The 5,824-nt window shown below is 46.2% G+C and overlaps 1 long non-coding RNA gene across 1 annotated transcript in view; it reads right to left on the minus strand.

Moving 5' to 3' along the window:
* Window positions 1-2,702, minus strand: part of LOC108792250 — a 13,213-nt gene extending 10,511 nt beyond the window's left edge. The window contains exon 1 of the long non-coding RNA XR_001941552.1: window positions 2,590-2,702. This is a non-coding gene — a long non-coding RNA (uncharacterized LOC108792250). The remainder of the gene's footprint in view (window positions 1-2,589) is intronic.
* Between the last annotated feature and the right edge of the window lie 3,122 nt (window positions 2,703-5,824).

Here is a 5,824-nt window from a genome sequence, read left to right on the forward strand (position 1 = left end):
TGTGCGTGTGCGTGTGTATGCGCGCGCGTGTGTAAGCGCGCGCGTGTGTAAGCGCGCGCGTGTGTAAGCGCGCGCGTGTGTAAGCGCGCGCGTGTGTAAGTGTGTGTGTAAGCGCGTGTGTAAGCGCGTGTGTGTGTAAGTGTGTGTGTAAGTGTGTGTGTGTGTGTGTAAGATGCCTGCATCCAATTAGATTGTTCAGGTATTTTTAGAGCCAGTGCGGCCGACTAGCAAGATACTGAAGCTTGGCCCAGCAGGAGATTCCTCCATCCACACAGTTTAGCGTAGATGGAGGAGGACTCTGTTGCACTGTGAATGTGCTGTATATAAAGTGCTGTGTAAATTGTCTGCGCTGTACCTATTTAATACCTGGAATAAAATACTCAGCAGGCAACTATACAAAACGTTTAAAAAAAAAAAACACATACACTTACACTGCAAGAATCTAATGCAGGTGGCCAACCTCCAGCTGTGATAAAACTACAAGTCCCAAGAGGCATTGCAAGACTGACAACCCACAGGCATGACGGGATTTGTAGTTTCACCACAGCACAAGTGCCGAGGCTGCCTACTCCTGATTTAATGGAGTCCCAGCACATTTCCCATACCATGAAATACATTCTCTATAGAACATGACACCATGAGTCAGCAAATAACAATGAAAAGAGCAGGAGCATACAGGCCTTCCTAGGATGGCCCCATAGGCCTGCTAAAATGGTTTAGAACAATGGTCACCTCTCCTAGACCTGAGCCCAGACAAACTCCCACCACACCTGTGCACATACTGCAGAACAATGACATCAAACTTACCAATCATAGGTACAATACGAATAAAGAATTGCATTGTTTTTCTTCGAATATTTACACATTACTCTCTCTTCTTATCTATATGTTTATGCTCGTTTGTGTCTAGGACGCTAGTTTGTGTCCTCCCGTTACCCTTAGGAGAACTATGGGGGAAAACACTGACCTCATAGTTCTCCTTTAAGGAAGGGGCTATGGGAAGTTCTATTTATCACATCTATACTGGGCTGGAAAGTCTCATTATTATCTCATTATCATCACATTCTCAAACAATTCATCCACGCAGCTACCTCCTCATGTATCACTTGCCCCTCCCTTTTAGATTGTAAGCCCTCAGGGGCAGGGCCCTCCTTACCCTCTTGTCTTGATTTGTGATTGTAATGTCTTCCCTTATATTGTAAAGTGCTGCGCAAACTGCTTTATTATTTTTCGGTATGCTGTTTGAATGGGAACACATAAGTGCAAATACACGGTTCTATTTTTTCCTTCAACCCGCGGGCTGGAATGAAAAATCAGAACAGATTCCTCCATCAACGCTTACAAGCATTGAATTAATCCCCCACTGTTTCCTTTGTATTCCAACACCGGCCCCCATGCTACGAATTTCGGCCGGTTCATTAAAAAAAAAAAAAAAATCGGCTGAAATTTGATGTGTGCAAAGCCTACTTTAGAAGCATTTTTGACCCTTTGCTGACACCGAGCCCCAACCAGCAGCTAGAGCCACCGGGAGTCTGTTTGCCTGTGTAAAGCCGACTGTCAGCTGTACACCGGAAGTGATTTGGTGCGGCTGTAAAGCCGCTGATTGCTTCCATGTGCCCCCTTCCTGCCTGACACGCCCTGGTTGGCTTCCTGGCCTCAGCTGCCCCTCAACCTGCATTGTGGGTGTCTGTGGGTAGAGAGGCCAGCAAATGCCTGCATGCTGATCTCCTCCCCGCTTATTGAAGCTGGAAGCTATGTTGATTTAATCTCTTCCAGTTTCTGAGCCGTCATTCCCCAGCTAGAGGGGCCAGGGAAGAAGCTGACCAAGCAGGATCTATGCCTGATAAGCTTCAATGGGCTGCAAAGGTGACATTTGGGACCCCTAATGACTCCTTAAAGAGCACCTGTCAGCAAAGTGCTAACACACAGGGGATTTGTTTTAAAAAGATAAAGTTAAACCAAATAAATTTAAAAAAAAACACACAGAAGTCCCCCATCACCGCATAAACATGTGTCTGGTGCGCCTGTGTACAAAAATGACAATTGTGCCACAAGTTGGGTATCACCGCATACACCAAAGTGGGAGCAATTATTCACAGTTAATTCTAAATTGATGACCTGGACGGTGTTTTAAAGCATTGCTTATGGACAATTTGGCTTAGTTTTTCACCGTTGGATATCTATTTCCTCGGCACAACCTCATTTTTCTGGAGTTGACTGAACGCTCGAGCCAACCCTGTGGCCATTACCATCCAGAAACCGACCTGAAGGGAATTCCCTCCCTATATTACACCCAATATCTCACTGGAACCCCTACTGAGATAAGCAATCCAGCACCCCACATTGTAACCCCCACACCACCCTATCCAAAAAAAACCCTTCCCCATCAGATGTACTTTACATATCAGTAGTGACCACAGACTTACCATTTGTCAGGAAGTAGAACAGGAGGGCTGTGCACCCAGAAGGGGGACAATTGAGAGCAGTGCGCACAGCCCAATGCACCTCCCCCACAATAACACCATACACACACATAAACAGGGACATACAGGACAACACACTGACATATGACATGACACGGCCGCTCACCAGGCTGCAGGGGTCCCCAGTGGACCTCAGAGGGGACACTGCTCAGAATCCCCAGCTGACCCCCACTGCTGCGCTGAAACAAACACTTCCTCGTTCCACCCCGCCCCCTCCACAGCTGTGTGAGTGTTTACTCGTCTTTTTCGTGACGTCACCGGGAGCGACTCAGGGAACCTCCGCTTCACGTGACCTCCAGTGCCAGCCACAATGTGGAGGTGTGAAGGCTGCGGGCTCTGGTCACGTGCTGGCCGGGCATCTGTCTCTGCCGTTGTCGTGGTGACGGGAAGACTGAGCGGCTCTCTGCCATTATGTGCAGTTATATCACTGATTGTAGTGTATTCACCAGAGGCACAAAGAGAATTTCTGTAGCAGGTGGATGGAATATTAAAATGGTAGCTCACAGTCAGGGAACCAAACAGGAAAAATAATAAATAAACAAATTCAATACACATGTGGGAGCTGTGTTACCTGCCATAGGATTTATATTTCTGTCCATCCAGTCTTGAGATTTACACAGCCCTGGCTGGGCAGGGGGCACAGGGTTTCCTTAATAAAACTCACTAGCGCTCCTAATGTAGGAAATGTCTGTACTCGTCAGCGCCATTTACGGCAGGGGTAGGCAAACTCCGGGCTTTCCAGCTGTTGTACAATTACAAATCCCATCAGGCATTTGAAGTGCCTAACCGGCATGAATCCCAAAGACAGATGCATGATGGGATTATGTTGTTTCTCCCCAGCTGGAGGGCCAGAGTTTGCCCACACTTGGTCTAGGGGCATCAATGCCGTGCGAATGGCACAGCCGGGCGGAATGTTTTATAAATGAACTCCAGAAATGTAATCTGTTGCAGTTAAAGCAGACTTTCACCCAAAAATGACTTACGGTCATCCTCTTCCTCCATCCCAGCCCTCTATGCAATTATTTTATACTTTTATTGGTGGTACTCATCCCAACTTCCTTACTCCAATACCTCCCATTAGTCCACGATTCATTCTTAACCCCACATACACTCTAAAATTTGAACATTTAAAGCCCCATTGTTAATTTCCCTTAATACATACTATATCAGCAATGACCCTTCCCTGCTCTGTGCGCTCCATCCTTATTCTATGCCCAATCCTCAGAGCACCATCGGGGCCTGTGCTCGGTGCGTGTTATCAGCACACTGTGTGGTGAAAGCTGCAGGCAGGGTCACCAACCAGTTCCGTTGGGGAAAGTTGGACAGATTGGAAGAAGCAAGGAAGAATTGTAACTATTGCTGCAGTCAGGGGCGTCCCGAGGCCAGGTGTCACCCGGAGTGGATACTGGGTGACACCCCTCTGTGATGTCATTGCGCATGCGCGGCCATCTTGGTGATGGACGCCGGCAGAGAGAGGAGGGGACGTTCACCCGGTGGGATAAGGTAGCAAAAGCCATTAGCAAAGAAAATCCAACATGGTCAATAAGCCGCAGCCCCAACCTTCACGAGAAGGCTTAGGCAGTCATTGTGTACTGTACTTGGGGCAGCCTGCTCTCCTTTACATGTTCTAAAAAATGTGTATATTGATGTTTTTTAGCATCAGATGTTGCCAGTAGTGGAATTATATTTGCTGTGTGTAGAAGACAAGGGGAGGGTTCATTGTTGGGTGACTGACAGTTTATTGAAAGGAGGACATGAGTCACTGTTTGCTCACCAACAATAGCACTAAATATTTTATGTGATGGGGTGTGCCTGAGATTAGATACCAGCAAAACCTGTACACCACACAAACACACCACACAAACCCTTACACAATTGTGCACATACTGCACTACGTTTAAGGTCTAAAACTGGCCAAACATTAGTAGAATTTTGTTCCAAAATGTTCGTTTTTGAAACATTCATTCGATTTTGTAACGGTTAGTGGGGTCTAATCAATGTGTGTATCCGGCCTGGATGGACATTTCTTCTGGTTTCTTATCTGAAGGAACGGAATGCAAACCATGAATGTGATTTCTGTTCGGGAAAAATTTTACTTATTGTGCAGGTACAAAAGAAACCTGTTGAAAGGAGAACTATGAGGTGAGTGATTTTCACTCAACCTCATAGTTCGAGCCGACCTGTGACAATGAAACTGTCACACATCGGCTCAATAGATCGGGAAGTGAGAGAACACATACCGGCGCTCGCTCACTTCTCGATCATCTCCCTGCAGAGAGCCGTGACTGTCACTCACGGCTCCCTGCAGGGATCTCCCCACTCCGATCCTCCAGCGCTGAATGGAGGAACGAATGGGGAGGGGACGGGTACAGCTGGCTCTGCCTCTAGATAGGCAGAGCCAGCTGTCAATCACGCAGCTGGGTGGATCTGGACAGTAATGTCAGGATCCGTCCCGGCTGCACCGGTCTCAGTATACCGCCAGCTACAGCTGAGCTTTGAGTCACGGGAGGACGCTAGTTTATGTCCTCCCGTGACCCTGAGGAGAACTACAGGGGAAAACACTTACCCCATAGTTCTCCTTTAATAGTTTGTGGGATCCCATTCAAGTAGCCGGTGTGGATGAACATTTTTAAGGGCTTTCAAACAAAATGAGTTGACTCAATGATGGCAAGAATGAATGTCCTGCGAATAATTTCAAACAAACTTCTTAAGCAAATTCTAACAGTGTATGGCCAGCCTAAAGCAGGCTGTACGAGTGGCAATGTGATTAACTAAAATTGATGGGATCAATATTGCCCTGATCTAACGAGATGGAAAAATCTAAATTGCTTTTGACAAAATTGCCGTAAAGTTTTCCCGTTTCCATTCAAATTCAAGTTGACCTTTCAATAAAATGCTTTGAAACTATCAATTTAATGCCCAGTTATGACTTTACAATCAACTGAATTCTGGTGGTTCAAGCTCCTCGGTCAGAGATGGCTGAGATTCTGGCAATAGCTTGCAATTGTATTTAAGATTCCTGTGGCTCAAAAATGGTTGAAATTGACTAAAATTGCCATCTGTATGGCCAGCCAAAGGGCACCAAAATGAATCACATCATACAGTAGAAGGGGCTAAACTAAGAAGGAGTGTGGACGTTACTCCTGTAGGATTGTCACTGTCTCTTTGTAATTCTTAAAGGGTATTTCCACATTTCCAATCAAACTGAGATAACACTTAGATCTAGAAGTTTTCTATGTTAATAAGAGGAAGCTCAGAGTGTCCCTATTCTTTCTATAGGGGCAGACACAGTTTCCTGTCATTTTAAAATTGTAGAGAGAAGCCAGCAGTCTGTCCAAAGG

The sequence above is a fragment of the Nanorana parkeri genome, unplaced genomic scaffold (genome assembly GCF_000935625.1).
Source record: "Nanorana parkeri isolate BGI_ZX_2015 unplaced genomic scaffold, ASM93562v1 scaffold620, whole genome shotgun sequence".
In the NCBI taxonomy this organism is placed as follows: Eukaryota; Metazoa; Chordata; class Amphibia; order Anura; family Dicroglossidae; genus Nanorana; species Nanorana parkeri.